The sequence below is a fragment of the Coenobita brevimanus genome, chromosome 103, assembly GCF_032717465.1.
Source record: "Coenobita brevimanus isolate Jiangsu-jjx chromosome 103, ASM3271746v2, whole genome shotgun sequence".
Lineage (NCBI taxonomy): Eukaryota > Metazoa > Arthropoda > Malacostraca > Decapoda > Coenobitidae > Coenobita > Coenobita brevimanus.
This window is the reverse complement of record NC_137056.1, coordinates 18,117,671-18,137,528: the sequence shown is the minus strand read 5'-3', so window position 1 is coordinate 18,137,528 and position 19,858 is coordinate 18,117,671. Positions and strand designations below refer to the sequence as shown.

The window sequence follows — 19,858 nt, the reverse complement described above, 5'->3', positions numbered from 1 at the left end:
CTGATAAATATGGATAAAAAAGAGTGTTGCAGTGTGGATGAGGATGTGATAGGAAGACTTAGGAGGAACACACCGAGGTGGTTTGGCCATGTGGAGAGGATGGAGGGTGAGAGACTGATGAGGAGAGTGTATGTGAGTGAGGTGGAGGGGGGGAAAGGGAGGGGGAGGCTGAGGATGAGATGGAGGGATGGAGTGGAGAGGTATATGAGAGAGGGGTGTGAGTTGGGAGCAGGACAGTGAAATGGCGGGGGACAGGGTGACGTGGAGGCGATTTCTTTGTGACCATCCTGTACGGGGTTAAGGCGTCTAGCAATAGATAGACAGAGATAGATAGTCACTTACCTGACAGTCGAGACAAGTATGCCACATGTCTGGGGACTGCACTAGATGTTTGGTATCTCTGCAACGAAGAGGATTGTACTTTCTTATGGGGATTTGTGAACTGCCAACCATAAGACACTATTGGCGTTCATCAGAGGTTCACAATTACCCCATACTTCAGCAAGCTATGAGTGGAAAGCGCTTCAGGGCCATCATGAAGCACTTTCATGTTTTCAATAGTTTCGCCATACTCTAGGGCAATCAGGACCGGCTGATAAGGATTCGCACAGTGATGGAGTATCTCCTTAAGAGGTTCAAGGAGGTTTACATCCCGGGTGAACATCTTAGCCTGGATGAGGGATCTCTGGGTTGGAAGGGGAGGCTCTCCTTCCGTGTATATAACCCTATGAAACCCCAAAAGTATGCCATAAAACTATACATCTTGGCTGAGGCAAGGAGTGGTTACATTTGGAATTTAGAAGTACACACAGGGGAGAAGAAGTCTCTAGAGAACACAGTGTGGGGCCTCATTGAACCTTTGAAGGGCAAAGGATACAAGTTGTATATGGACAATTATTACAACTCTGTATCACTGTGTGAATGCCTCTTTGCAGAGGGAGTGTATGTGTGTGGCACAGTACAACTGGCAAAGGGAGCACCGCAGGAGCTGCAGGACATCAGCAGTGCTAAACCCCTTCCTGATAATCGAGTGGAAGCTAGACACAAGGGCAATGTAATGGTGTTGTTGTGGAAGGACAAACATATCGTAAGTATGGTGTCCACCTTCCACAGCGACACCACCATCCCTAACCAGGTGCATGGGAAGGTCAAGGGTCCAGATGGGAGATTCAACAATGTTCTGAAAACCATGAACAAGCCCATCATGGTGGAGGACTATAACAGGCACATGGGTGAGGTGGATCATTTCGATCAGGTGATCCAATACTACCCCACCCAATAGAGGACGGTCAAGTGGACAAAGAAAATGACCTTTTATTTCATTCACATGGCCCTGTTCAGTACCTACACCCTCTACAACATGAACATCTGGAGGCCTATGACTCTCCTGGAATTCCAGGAGCACATACGTCACAAACTCCTAACATTCTGGGAGGAGGAGTGACCGGCATCGGGTCATGTCCTTCAGCATGCCCCAGGCCTTCCCTTGCACCAACGACCACCTGTACCTGCAGCAACCATAACATCAACTGCAGCCTCCGCTCCACCTCCTGCAACACTCGCTCCTCGTCCTGCAACAATCGCTCCTCCTCCTGCAGCAGCTGGCCCGTCAGGAGTAGCACGGGCCAAACAGGGTAGTACTCCCGAGGGGAATGGGAATGCTGGTGATAGGGAGCGCTGGAGCTCCTGTTTCACTAGCTATCTAACCATCCCCCTTTGCTGACCTTTCAGTGTGACAGTAACATGGAGAGTAGACCAGCATACTCTCTCAAACATTTCCTCTAACTATCTATGCACTACACCATATGCACTTTACATTTCACACAACGTATCCCACTACGTTACAGGGGTTGGCGCCAGAAAGGGCATGCAGCAAGAAAACTTTGCCCCCGCTACTGTACCTAGTGGCGGACTTCTGGGGGCAGGCGTGGCAGGGGTTCCGCCGGCATAGATTGTGGGTCCAGGGCGACATGGGGCTTGGGCCTGTGCTAGAGGGTACAGGGCATTGTGGTTCCCAAGCTGCCACTTCCGCCCAATAGAGAGGGGCCCGAACCTGGGAGTAGCGCCCCAGGAGGCTGCCCTATCAGTGGGTGTATAATGCCGGGATAGTTGCAGTGCCAAGGCGCGCTTGGAGGGTGTCCCTGCAGCTGTCCTGGCAGGGTGCCCCGAGCCCACTACCACAGCCACTGGTAAGCTGGTGGGCTAGGGGTCCCAGATCCATTGCCTGGACCTGTGACTGAGCAGTGAGTGGGACCTGTGCTGTGTCTGCCCCCCTTTATTAGTACTGAAGATGACACAACAAAATAAGTTTCAAAGTAAGCCTGAGGACAGTAAATCACCCATGGGGATGAGGGTGGGTTCATGGAATGTGGGAAGTTTGAGGGGAAGTGCGGGGGAAGTCGTTGAGGCATTCAGTAGGAGGTGGGTGGATGTGGCGTGTTTGCAGGAAGTCCGGTACAGGGGTGGATCAGCCAGAAAGATTGTTGGGAAGGACTGTTGCTATAAGTTGTTTTGGCAGGGAGGGAAAGACGGATATGGAGGTGTTGGTGTGATGGTTGTGGAGAAATGGGTGGAATATGTTATGAATGCTTTGAGAGTAAGCGATAGGATACTGGTAGTGAAAATTCTGTTGGGTACAAAGATAGCTGCGATTATATCGGCATATGCTCCACAGGCAGGATTGGATGAGGCAGAGAAAGATCGATTTTGGGATGATTTAATATGTGTAGTGGGTGGTATGCAGGATGATGAGATAGTGATTTTGGGAGGCGACTTAAATGGTCATGTAGGTGAAGCAGCACAAGGTTATGAAGGAGTGCATGGGGGATGTGCGTATGGTCTAAGGAATGCAGAAGGGGAAAGGATACTCGAGTTTGGGGAGGCAACGGACATTATTGTGTGCAACACATATTTTAGGAAAAGAGACAGTAGGTTAATTACATATGAGTCTGGCGGAAATAGCAGTCAGATAGATTATTTTCTGGTTAGGAGGGCTGATAGGAGGTTAGTGAGGGATGTTAAAGTTATAGGAAGTGAGGAGTGTGTGCAGCAGTACAAACTATTGATTTGTGATATAGTACTTAAAGAACAAGTGATGAAGAAGAGGACTTATGTACCTAGGAGGAAAATATGGAAGCTCAAAAACCAAGTAGTAAGGGATGCCTTCTATAGCGAGTTGAGGAGAGTGGTGGCTGAACAGGGAGCTGTAGAAAGAGGCGTTAATGAACAGTACAGAGCCCTCAAGAACAATTTCTTGTGAGTTATTGATATAACATGCGGTTGGACAAGAGGACCATCACGACATAAAGTAACTTGGTGGTGGGATGAGAGTGTAGAAGCTGCAGTTAAGGAGAAAAGAAGGCTTTTCCGGGAATGGAAGAAGGGTGGTAGCAAAGAAGAATATTTGGCTGCCAAGCGTAGGGCAAGAAGAGAGGTATACAGGGCAAAGTCTGAGTCACAGAGACTATTACTTGATAACCTAAATCATGGGGAAAGGAAAAATATATTTAGGGTGGCAGGTCAAGTGAAGAGGGATAATTGGGATATTATAGGTGAGCAGTGTGTGAAGAATGATGAAGGAAGGGTAGTGGTGAACAGTGAGGATACTGAAGATGCATGGAGAGAGCATTATAACCGGTTGTTGAATGAGGAGTTTGACTGGGACAGGGAGGGTTTGGAGCCAGCAGATCCAGTGTCTGGCCCTTGGCCTTTGAGTGATACTGCTACTGTGAGTGAGGCAATAGGCAGGATGAGGGTGGGGAAGGCAGCAGGTGTGTCTGGGTTGACTGCCGAAATGTTGAAGGCCTCAGGCGATATAGGGGTGAGTTTAGTCACTGACCTGATTAATAGGATCATTTATGAGTGTGTTGTCCCAGATGATTGGCTGAAGAGTGTAATTGTTAATGTGTATAAAGGGAAGGGTGATGCCCTGGAAAGAGGAAATTATAGAGGTATAAAGCTTTTAGATCAGATAATGAAGGTAATGGAGAGAGTTTTAGAAGGTATGATTAGAGAAAGAGTGAATATCGATGAGATGCAGTTTGGGTTTATGCCAGGTAGGGGGACCACTGATGCTATATTCATTGTTCGACAGCTTCAGGAAAAATATATTGGTAGGAGAAGGGATCTTTATTTTGTTTTTGTTGATTTGGAAAAGGCCTTTGACAGAGTCCCTAGAGAGGTGGTGAAGTGGGTAATGAGAAAGCTTGGCTTGGAGGAGTGGCTGGTTAGGGTGGTTTTGGCTATGTATGTGGGTGCTCACACCCAGGTAAGAGTGAATGGAGATTTGAGTGATGAGTTTTCCGTGAATGTTGGTGTGCATCAGGGGTCAGTCTTGAGTCCCATGTTGTTTATCATGGTACTTGAAGCCCTTTCACGTGACTTTAGAAACGGACTCCCGTGGGAGTTGTTGCATGCTGATGATTTGGTGTTGATTGCAGAGAACAAAAGGGAGGCAGAGGAAAGGTTTAGGAAGTGGAGAGATGGTATGGGGCACAAGGGTTTAAGGGTAAATGCAGATAAAACAAAAGTGATGATATCTAGGGTTGGTGGCAGTACTGTCAAAGACAAGGGAGAGTGGCCTTGTGCAGTTTGCCACAAGGGCGTGGGAGGTAATTCCATCTTGTGTAGTGTTTGTGATAAATGGGTGCATAAGAGATGTAGTAGTATCAGAGGTAGACTGCAAGATAATGCTGATTTTATGTGTACGGCGTGTCGGGGTGAGAAGGTGGAGATTGTCAGCTGTGAAAGGAATGAACTTGCTGGTGAATCTCTTGAGTGTGTGGAAGAGTTTTGTTATTTGGGAGACATGTTGTGTGCTGGAGGTGGGGCTAGAGCTAGCTCTGTGGCTAGGGTGAGAAGTGGTTGGAAGAAGTTCAGGGAGCTGTTGCCTCTCCTGACATTGAGAGGACTCTCCCTACGTGCTAAGGGGTCTTTGTATGCAGCATGTGTTAGGAGTGTAATGCTGTATGGTAGTGAGACCTGGGCAGTGAAGGAGGAAGATATTCGCTGGCTCAGACATAGAGAAATGACAATGATTAGGTGGATGTGCAGTGCATCCCTGCGTCCATGGCCTGGAGGGGCTGGGTTTACGATGGAAGAGTTGAGAGGTAGGATGGGACTGGAGTGTATTGGTGTTGTGATGAGGAGAGGTAGATTGAGATGGTTTGGACATGTGGAGAGGATGGGGGATGATAATTGGGTGAGGAAGGTTCATTCATTCATTCATTGCCAGACGCCATGTATCCCAAACAGGGTAGCCAAGGGCTTAGAGTTACTTGTTTTACAGGGAGGGGCACTAATCTCCACCAACCCCACTTGACACGTAGGGATGCCAACAGCATCTGGTGTTCCCAGGCGGTCACCCATCCAAGTACTAACCAGACCCAACGTTGCTTAACTTCGCTGATCGGACGGGAAGCGGTGTACTCAACGTGGTATGGCCGAAGGTGAGAAGTGTTAATATTGGGGGTGGGGTTACGAGGGGTAGACCGAGAAAGACATGGGATGAGGTCATTAAGTGTGACCTCAGGGTTAAGGGTCTGAACAGGGAAGCTGCAATGGATCGTGCAGCGTGGAGAGCCACCATTAGGTGACCAAGGCCGACACATGTAAGCATGTTGGAGTCTTTAAAAACGAAAACGAAAACAAAAACGATTACAGCCATGACCGATCCACCTCCCACTGTAGGTGGCCCGTCAGGAGTTACTTGGCCAGCCCTGCACCTCCAGCAGGAGTACGGAGGCGAGGAGATGGAGGAGCACCGCCGTCCAAGTGCCATCGATATATCAACGATAGAACATGCTTGGAATCCACTCTGCACCACACCCTGGAGAGAATCCCCGACAGGAAAAGGCTGCGGTATGTGTTGTGCTATTTCAACAAGAGGAGGAGGGACACCAGCTATATATGTCCTGTTTGCGATGTGCCACTCTGCACAGGAGTGTGCTTTCATCAGTATCATACTGATGAAAGCATACAGCAGTAAATCACATCGCAAACACACACACACACACACACACACACACACACACACACACACACACACACACCACTCGCTGGTGCAGTGGTAACGTTCCCGCTTGCCAACTGGTGGACGGGAGTTCGCGCCTCGCTCAGGTTGCGAAAAGTTTCACTGATGAAGTGGGTGGTTACTGTCCCCCTTGAGCAAGGGGACGGGTGTGTGCGTGTGTGAAGGTCACAGCCTTGCCCTTAGATCGGACTATATGAGCTCTCAGCTCCCTTCCGGGAGGGTAAAAGCTGGCAATCACAACCATCAAGTGATCCTGACCGACCCGGTGAATTATACACACACTCACTCACACACACACACACACACACACACACACACACACACACACACACACACACACACTCACACATCACAAATACTCACACTCATACTCAGGTTGTGATCGTACCTGTCCTGCTCTCTGCAACTTCATCTCCTCTCAAGAAACACTACAACTCTGCTAGAGGATGTGAGTAACCAGCTTATTTGTCTAGTTTTTATACTATTGTATTGTAAGGTATAAATTGTGTGTTTACTATATATTTCTCAGAGGGAAAATGTGGTGCATTTCATTGCTATTCTCTGTCATTTTACTCATAAAGTATAGGTAGCATCAAAAATCTGAAAAAAACTTGATCAAGCTGATGATATCCTATGCATACTTTTGTAAAGCAAAGTAACATATGTGTGAAAATAAATGGGGAAAAGTTACGAAAGACAAACATACTCAGCCTACGGGCCAGAGCGTACGAGCTGTCACAGCGCGCAACCCATAGTAGCTTTTCAAAATTCATTTTCTCCATAACAATAAGGCTTCCTTAACCTTTGGGCTACAAAACTGGATAGAATTTACATTTCTGTTTGTTACAGTGTCACTAACAATATATGAAATAATAAATAAATCAGATGTTTTTAGGAGATTTTCATAGTTTTTTTCGATTTACTCGAAAACTATTGGAGGTATCAACTTCAAATTTTCACAGATGAAAGATCATGAAATTCTGCATATAGACATGTCCTTTGCAGCTGTGCATCAAGGGAAAAATTTTTCATGGCAATGTTGGGAAGTATCAGAAGCTAGTTTTCATGTAAATAAGGTTTATTCAGGCTTCATTTCTGTACATTTATTCATCTGTTTTATGTTTTTTTTTCTTACCTGATAGTACATACATCAACGAAGATAATGGGAAGCAATTTATAACAATATAAGCACTTTCCGAGGGTAAAATGGACCATTGAACTATTTTCCTTGCCGCGCGAGCGGTGCCAGCCTGAGCGAGATTTTCGTTCTGTGCGTGGAATCAAAACGTATTGAAAACTTATTGTGCGCGAGAGGGTTAGGGGAAAGTAAATAGAACAGATGTATTTAGTAAGAGAATGACAGGAGAGCTAAAGCCAGAGAGTAGAAAATTCAAAAGAATCAAGTTAAGGAACACAAGAGCAAGATAAGTCAGTGTATACATACGCGCAACAGACATATTTGGCTTTGAAATGAGTATAAACAAAGTAGGAGGATACACAGAAGGGTTTGTTATCAGTTGCCTCAGACAGCTGAGTCTCAATTAGGAAGAGAAGGTGAGGTGTAGAGGTGGTGCTCAACAGAGAGAAACTTAAAAGAAAGGCAGCAGATGTTGCAGAAATGAAGAAATGAGTCAGACACTGGTTCCAGACATCTCAACGGGTTGTCACCGGGAAAGGGGCGGATGGTGGGGGCACTTATGATCCTCCCCCCTGGGGGGTCTGAGGTTTGGTTAAAAGACGCCATTTTTGGTTAATTTTGAATAGGGAGTTTAGTGTGTGATATGCATGTAGTTTGGTGCTGACAGTTAGAAAAGCTTGTATTGGAGAGTATGCTGGCCTACTCTCTGTTAATGAAACACTGAAAAAGTACAGCAAAGGGGAATGGTCAGGAACTACAGTAGTCCCAAGGGCTGATGAAACAAGAGCTCCAGCTCTCCCTGTCACCAGCTTTCCGACCACCTTGGGAGTACTGTTCTGGTTGACTGGTACAACAGTCTGCTCCTACCAAGCTCAAATAAAGCAGCCAGAGAGTTCTGTGAAAAAACAAAACTATCACATCATCACAGTGAAGGGATTAGCCAATCTTATTATAGCTATCTTGTCCAGGACGAATCTCCTAAAACAAACAAAACTGTCTGGCTGGAACTGGAACAAAAGAAAAGGAATCGTAATGGGGAAGAGGCAAACCCTTCCAGTATGGTGGTTTCTTGTACAGGTACAACATCAATTTTCCAGCATCAGATGGTCCAGTACCTCTCTTAAACCAGAAAAAATTATGGAAGGGCACCTGAAATTCACATGCCTGCCAGACTAACTAACTGGGAGGCCACAGATAATACTGAGTGTAGTGCATGATTACTTGGATTACTCCCACAGCAGGTCTTGGTGGCAATGTCTGTATTTTGTCTAATTCTTTTCTCAGTTTGCTCAGTTAACTCTAGCTATGGCTTCTAAGAAAGATGCAAGTGTCAGTGGTGGTGTCATGCATAAACACCAGTCTCTTTCAATACAGCCAAACATCCTTGATCATCAGACTATCGTAATGATGAAACCCCTCAATAACCAAATACTGTACTGTAAAACAATAAATGGGAATAAACAGAAACTGGTTTACGGTCCACAAGTTTAAACTCATACCCAAAAAATAACCCTTAAAAACACTGCAGGGACTGGATCAGCAATGTTCACACTGATTCTACTGCTCTCAATTGTGAACCAGAAAACTCTATTCTCTCATATTTCTTCTAACTTTGTAAGCCAGCACTGTTATTAATGTACTGTGCCTTGAATAAAAAATTCTCACAATCACATCTAATCATCAATTTCTGTTCTTGTGAATATGATATTTAACAAATTTCATTCTTTTGGCTACTTCTACCCTTAATTACTATATCACCACTTCAATTTATTCTTACTATCTATCTATCTACCTACTGCCAGACGCCTTAATCCCGTAATGGATTATGGAGTCAAATCAAAAGGTTACTTCCATCACTGTTATCTACTGGAACAGTTTATGGGTGCATTTACGAGTTTGTGTGGACTGCGTAAGGCATTATGACATTTCAGGGTAGACTGCGTGTGGACACCTGTTGCCACAAGGCATGCCGTTACCATAGTAACCAATAGGTAGATACCCGGTGACTTACTACACTGGCTGCCTGTATCTTCATTACAGGGTTGGCATTGACTAAATCAAATTGATTTAATCATGTGATTAAATCATTGATTTTTTTGCTAAAAAAAAAAAAAAAAGTCATGGATTTTTTTTTTTTTTTTTTTTTAATCTAAAAGTTAGCAAAAATAAAATTGAAGGTTTATAAAAGTTATGTATAACTTTGTGTTGGCATTCATTTATTCAGATACTTAAGCATTATGTTAGCAGATATTGGAGAATGGTGCCATTAGAAATTGCTACACTGTATGACTGAAAAAATATTTTTACATTTGTGTAACTAAGTAATGAAATTATTTGAACATCTGAAATGATGAGCCATAAATCAAAAACCAGAGCCATAAGACTAGGTAGGCTATGCTTGGTCACGAAGGCCATGTCATGATAATATCAGCTTAAGATTTTTCTGTTTGGTAATATAATCACCTTTGGAATATACTGTCCTGATTACCACTGGCAACTCAGCCTTAACCAGTAATGTAGTAAACATGTATGTATCTGGATTCTGGGCAGTGGCTTTCAGCCTGAACCGTAAGTGGACAGACAGGACATGAAGTTAACAGTATTCAGTATACTGCTTTTGAAATATTAGCTATATAATAAACAGAAAAATCAAATAAATAAAAAATCAAATATACTGAATAAATAAAAAATCAGTGATTTTTTCTTTTATTATTAAAAAAAAAAAAATCACAAACCCTGATCTTCAAGTAAATAAATATTTTCACCTACCTGTGTAGTCACAACTGTGTATTAACAGCTATTTGGGGAATTCAATGCAGTAAGACATTTTTATTATGCTAAAAACAAAAACAATTAAGTAGGATAAGGTAGACCTGTTGAAAACAACTGGAGCACTGTGTTCTGCACAGAAGTTGCGTGACATGTTGCACTGACTCGTCAACTTCTTTCATTTCGCTCATAAAGGTTCCAACATGCCTGCATGCGACGGCCTTGGTCACCTAAAAGCAACTCTCGATGCTGCTCAGTCTCTGGCAGCCTTCCTATTCATTCCCTTATCCCCGAGGTCACACTCTATGACCTCGTCCCAGGTCTTTTTCACTCTGCCTCTTGCAACCCTAACCTCAAAGTTTACACTTCCCATTATCTGCACCCAACAGTCAACCCCAATCTTCTCTAAATGCCCAAACCATCTCAATCGACACCCCCTCATCACAACACCAATACACTTCAGTCCCATCCTTTCTCTCAACTCTTTCATCATAAACCTGAACTCCCCAGGACTTGCAGCCAAGGATGCACTGCACATCCACCTAATCATTGTCATTTCTGTATGTTTGAGCCTATTAATATCCTCCTCCTTTACTGCCCAGGTCTCAGTCCCATACAGCATTACACTCCTAACACAAGCTGCATACAAAGATCTCTCATTGTCTGAAGAGGTAACAGCTCCCTGAACTTCTTCCAACCACTCCTCACTCCAGAGTACACAGAGTTAGCTCCAGCTCCACCTCCAGCACATAACATATCTCCCAAAAAAACAAAGGGAAAAAATACTGAAATTCTGTGTAGACTGATTTGAAGAAGTAATGAACATTAGAAAAACTATGAAAGATGGTAAGCGTACTAAGCATGATCAAGTGATGATGGAATGGTTTCAATAACACTGCATGAAGTGGACTTGTCAGACAGCCTGATAACACACCAGGCTCAGCTGTTCTACATACTCATCATCATCTGGACTTCCTTTCCCACCCTAGGGCAGGGAAAGCAGAAGTAACATCCAGACAGCCAAAGTTTGCCCAGTTCAATGGGCCACGTTTCCATTCACTATCACTGAAGGCCATAATATCCTGGCTTCATCTGGGGGTGGAAGAGGGGGAGAAAAAAAAAAAAAATCATTCCGTAGCTTCACATATACCTATCTGATAAAGTTGTTCTACAAAGAACTTGAAATATAACACAAGTGTGATAGCACTGAAGGATAGTGGGTAAGAGGTGTGTTGCTGAACTATTATATATTACCTTCATTGGTCCATGATAAATTATTATGCGGAGGGAGCCTTAGTTAGTCTGGCAACACGGTTCATCCAGGAAGGCTCCAGAAAAAAGGGTGCCAGAAAATTGACGTTGTACCTGCATGTGCTTATTCTTGCTACCTCTAAATGATTTCACACAGATTACAGAGGATTTCTGTAAGCAGTAGGCAGCAGATGCTTGGCTATTACTGACCCTGGGAAGTTTTAGTGCAGTAACCTCTCAAATAACGGGAGGATTAGGTTCCTGGAGAGGTCACGTTAGTTAAAAACGCATTATTTAAACATAATTTTCCCATAAAAAACAATGGTAATATTGGGGGTTACGTTCCTGGACTCTGGGAAAGTCTACCCATTTGGGGAGTTATGCTACTCTAAACTTTAAAGCAACAATATTAATTTGAAAGAAAATCCATGTAAAAAACAAAAACAGTATATTTAGGGAGAAATAACATTTGAGCCCTAATTGGGCCGAAGCATTGTTTACTTCTCCCCAAATACATAATGTTTTTGTTTTTTACGTGGATTTTCTTTCAATTCAGCTTCATTCATGGCATCGTGAAAGTTCCTCAACATTATTAATGCATTAGTAGGTCATAAGAACACTACAGTAAAAGCAAAATTTTCATTACGGTAAGTAGGTCACAAACAATAACAATACACAGCCTCACTTCATCTATGCATCACTCGTTGTCTGCTGCTGTCCCTCCTCACCCTGCTCCCCCACGTCCCATCGCTCCCCACCCTAAATTTGTTGTCCCTCCTCGCTCTCCTGTCCTTCCTCTTCCTCTGACTCCCGTGCTACTGGTGATGAAGATAACTCCTTTAAGTTTTCTGTCTTCTTCATAATGAACTGCTCTACCTTGATCTGAGTGGTTTTCTTCTTTCTGTTCTGCAGCATCAACTTGTAACAATTTTGATCTACCATCACTTTCCTGGCCATATTTGTCAGAAAATGAGCCAAATTGCTCAAGATGGGGCCAAACTTCATTTTCGAATATTATAGTTCGAATAAAACCAGTTTAAGCAACAGGCAAATAAAAAATTGTATTTATGCATAAACTGCCACACACGGTCTATCAGCACGGGACTGTCCAAGGCGCGCGTGGCTAATTTGAAACCATCACGTACATGTAAAGTCGCATTAAATCAAGAAACCCTTGATAGTTTTTTTTTTTTTTTTTTTTTTTTAATGCGAGGAAGAAGGAACCAAAGGCCATGAGCCCGCAGTAACAGTTCCCTCCAAGAGAAAAACGAAATACAATAGAGAGCCAAATTCAAGATCCGATCATTTTGAGATGCCTGGACACACTGTGTTTGAAAGACTGGAGATCATAGGCAGCAGGATATACAGACAGAGGGAGACAGCTCCAGAGCTGACCTGTTGCATAAATGAAGGACTGGGAGTAACGGTTAACTCTTGCATTAGAGAGTTGGACAGAAAAAGGATGAGAGTTTGCTGCCAGACGGGTGCTACGCGCCCGTCGTAGAGGTGGAGGAATGCAAGCAGACAGTTCAGAGGAGCAGTGACCATTAAAGTAGCGATAGAAAAGAGATAAAGATGCAACAGTGCGGCGAAGAGACAGAGGTTGAGGGGAGTCAGTAAGAGGAGGAGAGTTAATGAGACGAAAAGCCTTTGACTCCACCCTATTGAGAAGAGCTGTATGTGGGGAGCCTCCCCACACATGAGAGTTGTACTCCACACAGGGGCGGATAAAACCCCTGTATAGAGTCAACAATTGCGCAGGGGTAAAGAAAGAGCGGAGTCGGCTTAGCACACCCAAACTCTTGGAAGCAGATTTTACAAGAGATGTAATATGATCTTTCCAAGATAAGTCCCGAGTAAATGAAACCTCAAGCATGTTCAGGGATGATGCAGGATTAAGCTGAATACTATTAAACATTAGTGGGTACACCTGTGGAAGATTTTGTTGGGTTGAAAGGTGTAAGAACTGAGTCTTAGATGCATTAAAAACAACCATATTATTTTTACCCCAGTCAGAGATACGAGCCAAGTCAGACATTAGGTGTGCCACAGCCTCATCCCTTGCTTGTTGAAGTAACTGTTGAGATGGGCGTTGCGGGAACCGAATGGAAAGGTGAAGGGTGGAGTCATCAGCGTATGAGTGGATAGGGTTAGATGTACAGCTTAGAAGATCATTGATGAATAAAAGGAAGAGAGTTGGTGATAGGACAGAGCCCTGAGGAACACCACTGTTGATAGATCTAGGAGAAGAACGATGGCCGTCTACAACAGCGGCTATAGAACGACCAGAAAGGAAGCTAGCGATGAAGGCACAGATAGAAGGATAGAAACCGTAGGAGGGCAGTTTGGAAATTAAAGATTTATGCCAGACTCGATCGAAAACCTTTGAGATGTCAAGTGCAATGGCAAAGCTTTCGCCAAAGTCCCGAAAGGAGGATGACCAGGAGTCTGAAAGGTAGGTGAGAAGATCGCCAGTGGAGCGTCCCTGACGGAACCCATACTGACGATCGGAAAGAAGGTTGTGATAGGAAAGATGCCTTAAAATTTTTCTATTAAGAATTGACCCGAAAACTTTTGAAATACAGGACGTTAAAGCAATTGGACGATAGTTGGAGGGTTGGGAGTGGTCACCCTTCTTTGGGACAGGCTGAATGAGAGCAAACTTCCAGCAAGAAGGAAAGGTACAAGTAGACAGACAAAGGCGAAAGAGTTTGCATAGGCAGGGTGTAAGCACAGAAGCACAGTTCTTGAGAACAACAGGAGGGACCCCATCAGGCCCATATGCCTTGTTAGTACTGAGGCCAGTGATGGCAGAAAATACATCAACTGAAGAAATTTTAATGTCAGCCATGAGGAAGTCAGAGGGGGGAAGTGATGGAGGAACAGCACCGGAATCGTCTAAGGTAGAATTGGAGGAGAAAGTCTGTGCGAAGAGATCTGCTTTATCAGTAGAAGAAATAGCTACAGAACCATCAGAGTAGAAAAGAGGAGGGAAGGATGATGAGGTAAAGTTGTTAGAAAGATTTTTGGCAAGATGCCAGAAGGAGCGGGAAGAATTCGAGTTGGAGAGTTGAGAGCATTTAGTAAGGATGAAATTATTTTTAGTAGTGCGAAGAACAGACTTAGCACGATTCCAGGCAGAAACGTAAAGATGATGTGATTCAGGGGTGGGTTGGCTCCGGTACCTTTTGTAGGCCCTCTCCTTGTTGCGGACAGCATTAGAACAAGCGTGATTAAACCAAGGCTTTCTTGCATTAGTCAAAGGATATGAGAAAGGAATGTATGCTTCCATGCCCGAGAGAATAACCTCCGTAATGCGCAAGGCACACTCAGATGGCTCACGGCCATGGAAGCAATAATCATTCCAGGGAAAATCAAAGAAGTACTGCCTGAGGGCCTCCCAGTCCGCGGCTCCAAAATGCCACAGATGACGTTTCCCTGGAGGGTCCACAGGCCGTACCGGAGTGATAGGACAGGTTAATGTAATAAGGTTGTGATTCGAGGAGCCCAACGGAGAGAAAAGATTAACAGAGTAAGCAGAAGGATTAGTTGTGAGGAAGAGGTCAAGTATGTTGGAGCTCTCTCCAAGGCGGTCAGGGATACGGGTAGGGTGCTGTACAAGCTGCTCTAGGTCATTAAGGATAGAAAAGATGTAGGCTTGTTCACCAGGTGGATCCGTGAAAGGTGAGGAGAGCCAAAGGTGGTGGTGAACATTGAAATCTCCAAGAATGGAGATTTCAGAGAAAGGAGAAATGGATAGAATGTGTTCCATCGTAGAAGTAAGATAGTCGAAGAATTTTTGATAGTCAGTAGAATTAGGGGATAAGTAAACAGCACAGATATATTTAGTCAGAGAATGACAGGAAAGCCGAAGCCAGAGTGTGGAGAATTCAGAAGAATCAAGTTCAGGAACACGAGAGCAAGATAAGTCGTTGCGTATATATACACAACAGCCACCTTTGGCTTTGAAATGAGTATAGAGAAAGTAGGAGGATACAGAAAAGGGTTTGCTGTCGGTTGCCTCAGACAGCTGAGTCTCCGTTAGAAAAAGAAGGTGAGGTTTAGAGGAGGAGAGGTGGTGCTCAACAGAGCGAAAGTTAGAGGAAAGGCCGCGAATGTTGCAGAAATGAAGAAGAAGAGAGTCAGACCGTGGTTCCAGGCACCTTGAGTCGTCACCATATCTACTTAAATATTTGCTCGTGGTAAAACGAAAACACGTTTTTTATTTTAACTCGCGTTAGTTGAAAGGTTACTATATCAAGGTGTGGCTGCAAGCTTGGTTACTTGCCACACAATCATCACTCTCAAGCAGGAAACTCTGCCATAGTACAGAGATGTCGAAGTTCAAGCTGAGATACATGTTGTTTAGACCCTGTTACACATTTAAGATTTCCTATCTCCAAACAGGTCCCAGAAACAGTTAAAAAGTACTGTAATTAGCTGGTTTTGGCACTTAGTTTAGCTTCCAGTCCATTGCAAACATCTACTGTACCATGACCATCCCTAGTACTGTAAAGGGAATCCTTACCATCTTAACAAATATACTCATCAATTAATTATCAAAATCTAATACCGTAAAACACCATAACTTCGGACTGCACCCAAACTTAGGATATTTTGCGAAAAAATGTAATAATTCAAGTTTATCTTAACAGAGTGCGATACTTGCCAAAAATAATGATATGGGTAGGTAGGGTAATCTTCAAAGATTATTATGTAGAAGTCCTATCAAACTAGCTTGAATGTGTGAGGGAGAAAAAAATTTATGAATCAAACGGAAAAAGAATCGGCATTTTTTAACCCTGCAAAACTCTGTTCACACAGAAAAAACAGTTTCAACTGTAAAAACGTGATTAATAAGATTATACATGGAAAAGTGTTATAAGTACTGGGCAGTAAACTACTTTAGAACATATACAAGCATAATCTTGCTATGACTATTTTAATGAATACTGTATTTCTTTATTTTACAGAATAAATTCCTAACATTCGACAGACAAATTACAGGAAAAATATAGACTATACGTGTGTGTGTGTGTTTGTGTTCTTACCTTACCTAACTGTTACCTAATTGTATCTTTACAGGAATAAGTCAAGCTCGTAATGTCCCGTGTCTTAAACCATATTTATCGTACATATCCTAAAATTTGTGAATTGTTTTCGCACACACTATTTCATTCGGTAGTGCATTCCATTGATCAATTGCTCTGTTTGGGAAACTGAATTTCCTTATGTCTTTATCACCTCTCTTCTTATGCAGTTTTTTGCAGTGTCCTCTTGCTGATCCTTCTCCATATGTTAAGTAATCATTTATGTCTATTTTCTCCTTTCCTGATATGCATTTATATAGCATTATCATGTCACCTCTTTTCCTTCTCTCCTGTAGTGTTGGTAGATTCAGTTTATTTAGTCTTTCTTCGTAGCTTAGGTCCCTTAAGCTTGGTATCCATCTTGTAGCAGCCTTTTGAACTTTTTCAATCTTGTCTATGTGCCTTTTGAGATGAGGACTCCAGACTACTGATGCATATTCCAGGGTTGGTCTAATGAATGATGTTATTATCCTTCTTAGCATGTCTTCATTTATGTATGTGAATGCTGTTTGCTGATGATACAGTGCTGTTGAGTGAAGATGAATGGGAGTTGCAAGGTTTGGTGAATTAATTTGGGACAGTGTGTAGGAGGAGGAATCTGAAAGTTAATGTAAACAAAAGTAAAGTTATGGTGTTTGAGAGGAATGAAGTCACAGAGTGTGCAGTGAGGTTGGATGGTGACGATATGGAGAATGTGAGTGCATTCAAGTACAGTACTTGGGTAGTGTGATGAGTAAGGATGGAACTTTGGGGGATGAAGTGCGTGAAACGGTACAGCACGGAAGGAAGGTTGTTGGTACACTGAGAGCAGTGATGAGAAATAGGGAGGTGAGTATGGAAGTTAAGAAGTCACTGCATGATAGTATTGTGATCCCTACCCTGACGTATGGAAGCGAGACGTGGACCTTGCAAAAGGGGAACAAGTCAAGAGTGAGAGCAGTGGAAATGAGTTACTTGAGAGGAGCATGTGGAGTGACGTGGAGGAACAGGTTGACGAATGAAGAAGTGAAGGAACACTGTGGGGTAGATGTGGATGTGGTTGAAAAGATTAGGAGAAATACACTGAGGTGGTTTGGACATGTGGAGAGAATGGAGAATGAAAGACTGACTAAGAGGGTGTATGTGGGTGAGGTGGGAGGAGGGAGAGGGAGAGGAAGACCAAGAATGAGGTGGAGGGATGGAGTTGAGAGGTCTATGAGGGAGGGGGGGGTGAGTTGGGGGGAGGGTAGTCAAATGGTGGGTGACAGAGTGACTTGGAGGCGTTTTGTCTGCAGCCACCCTTTGTGGGATTAGGGCGTCGGGCTATAGATAGATAGATAGAATGCTATTCTCATATTTGCAAGCAGTGTATACATGTTCCGTACCTTCTCGCTGATGTGGTCAGCCGGAGATAGTCTGTTATTGATAATCACACCTAGGTCTTTCTCTCTTTCTGATGTGTATAGGGTTTTATTTCCTAACTTATAATCTCAATCAGGTCTGTTTCCACTTTTACCAAACTTGACTACATGACACTTGTCCACATTGAATTCCATTTGCCATGTACTACTCCATTCATGAAGTTTATTTAATTCTTCTTGTAGCTCTTTACAAGAGTCTGTGTTAGTAATTCTCCTTTATATTTTTGCATCATCTGCAAACATATTCAGATAGCTCTCATTTCCAGTGTTACTGTTTATATCATTTATATACACTAAAAACATGATTGGTGCCAGCACTAAACCCTGTGGTACTCCACTAGTCACTTCTTTCCATGATGAGTAGTTTCCTCTTAGTACTGTCCTCATTTCTCTTTTTATGAGAAAGTCTTGCATCCAACAAAACAGTTTGCCTCGAATTCCTCCTTGATGGTACAGTTTCCATAAAAGTCTCTGGTGTGGTACTGTGTCAAAAGCTTTCTTGAAATCTAAATAGATACTGTCCACCCATCCTTCCCTTTCCTGTATTGTGTTTGTTACTCTGTCATAGTAGCTCAACAGATTAGTAACACATGATTTTCCTTATCTGAAACCAAACTGTCTTTCTGTTATCATACTGTGTTCTTCTAGATGATTTACCCAAGATTTTCTTATAAGTTTTTCTAATACCTTGCTTACAACACTGGTCAGTGATACTGGTCGGTAGTTGAGTGGATTTTGTCTATTTCCTTTCTTGAATAAGGGGACAATATTTGCTTTTTTCCAAATATCAGGTAGTTTACCTTGACTCAAGGGTTTCTTGAAAATTAAAAATAATGGTTTACATAACTCCTTTGCACATTTTCGTAATACCCAACATAAAATTTCATCAGGACCACTTGCTTTTCCTCTGTCTAATCTACTTAACTCCTCCTGTATTACTTTTTCTGCTATTTGTATATCTGGTAGTATGTGTGGACATGCGTGTTCCACATAGTCCTTCTCAAAATTTTTTTCTTCTGTAAAAACTAATTGGAAATTCTTATTTAGTGCTTCACAAATATCTTTCTCTTGTGTATAAGTGATTCCCTCGTCCGTAATGGATTGTATTATATCTTTTACTTTAGTTTTGCTTCTGATATAGCTGTAAAACAGCTTTGGTTGATCACTACTTTTATTTATTATATCCTCCTCAAACTGTTTTTGGGCTTCCCTCCTTATTCTTGTATAGACGTTTCTTGCCTGTTTATAATTATTATACGCCCTTTCACTATTGTGTCTTCTGTATCTATTCCACATCAAATCTCTTCTTTCTTTTGATTTTTTACATTCTGTATTGAACCATTTCTGTATTTTCTTATCTGCTTCTTTGAGCTGTGGGATGTACTTCTGGACTCCTATTTCATAAAATTCACAAAAATTTTTATATACAGCATTTAAATCTTGTCCTCTAAGCTCATTTTCCCAATCAACTTCTAAGAAATACTTCTTTAGGTCTTGATCATTTCCCTTTTTATAGTTTAGGCTCATTTGTAACTATCATTGCTGTTTACTATGTCATATGCTATCCTGAAGTTATAATTTAGTACTGCATGATCGCTTTTGCCGAGTGTAGGGTGATATATTAAACTGTCAATATCATTTTCTTGCCTTGTAAATATTAGATCTAGCACTGAAGGTACATCAAGTCCTCTTTTTCTGGTGGTTTCCCTCACATGTTGCGTTAAGAAAAACTCTTGTACCAGATCCAGGAGCTTTTGGTCCCAACAGCTTTCTTGGCTATTTATATCTAGAGTATTCCAATTTATATTTGTATTGAAGTCCCCAGTTAGTATAATTCTTTCTGATTTCTCTTCCATTTTACGTAGCAATGATCTTACACTCTGAATTGTACTCTCTGCCAGGTCCTCATATTCATCTCTTTCCCATGTGTTTGATCTGGGTGGCATGTACAAATTGGCTACAATTACTTTACCTTCAGATGTGTCGATCTCTACTACAATCAGTTCTACTTGTGATGGTATATCTAGTTTTACTTCCTTGACTTTTAGATTATTCTTAGTTAATATTATAATTCCTCCTCCTTTTTTTAAATATCTGTCTCTTCTCCATATATTGTATTCCTCTAAGTTTAGTATGTCATTTGATATCCTTGGTATTAATTTTGTTTCAGTTAGGCATA

At 42.6% G+C, this 19,858-nt stretch overlaps 1 protein-coding gene and 1 non-coding gene across 2 annotated transcripts in view; both read right to left on the bottom strand.

Annotated features, from left to right (window-relative positions):
• LOC145415636 (O-glucosyltransferase rumi homolog) overlaps positions 1-19,858 on the bottom strand; it is a 627,136-nt gene that overhangs the window by 451,542 nt on the left and 155,736 nt on the right. The window lies entirely within an intron of this gene.
• LOC145415841 (5S ribosomal RNA) lies at positions 5,331-5,449 on the bottom strand. The gene has a single exon (XR_013900147.1). It is a non-coding gene; the product is annotated as a 5S ribosomal RNA (ribosomal RNA).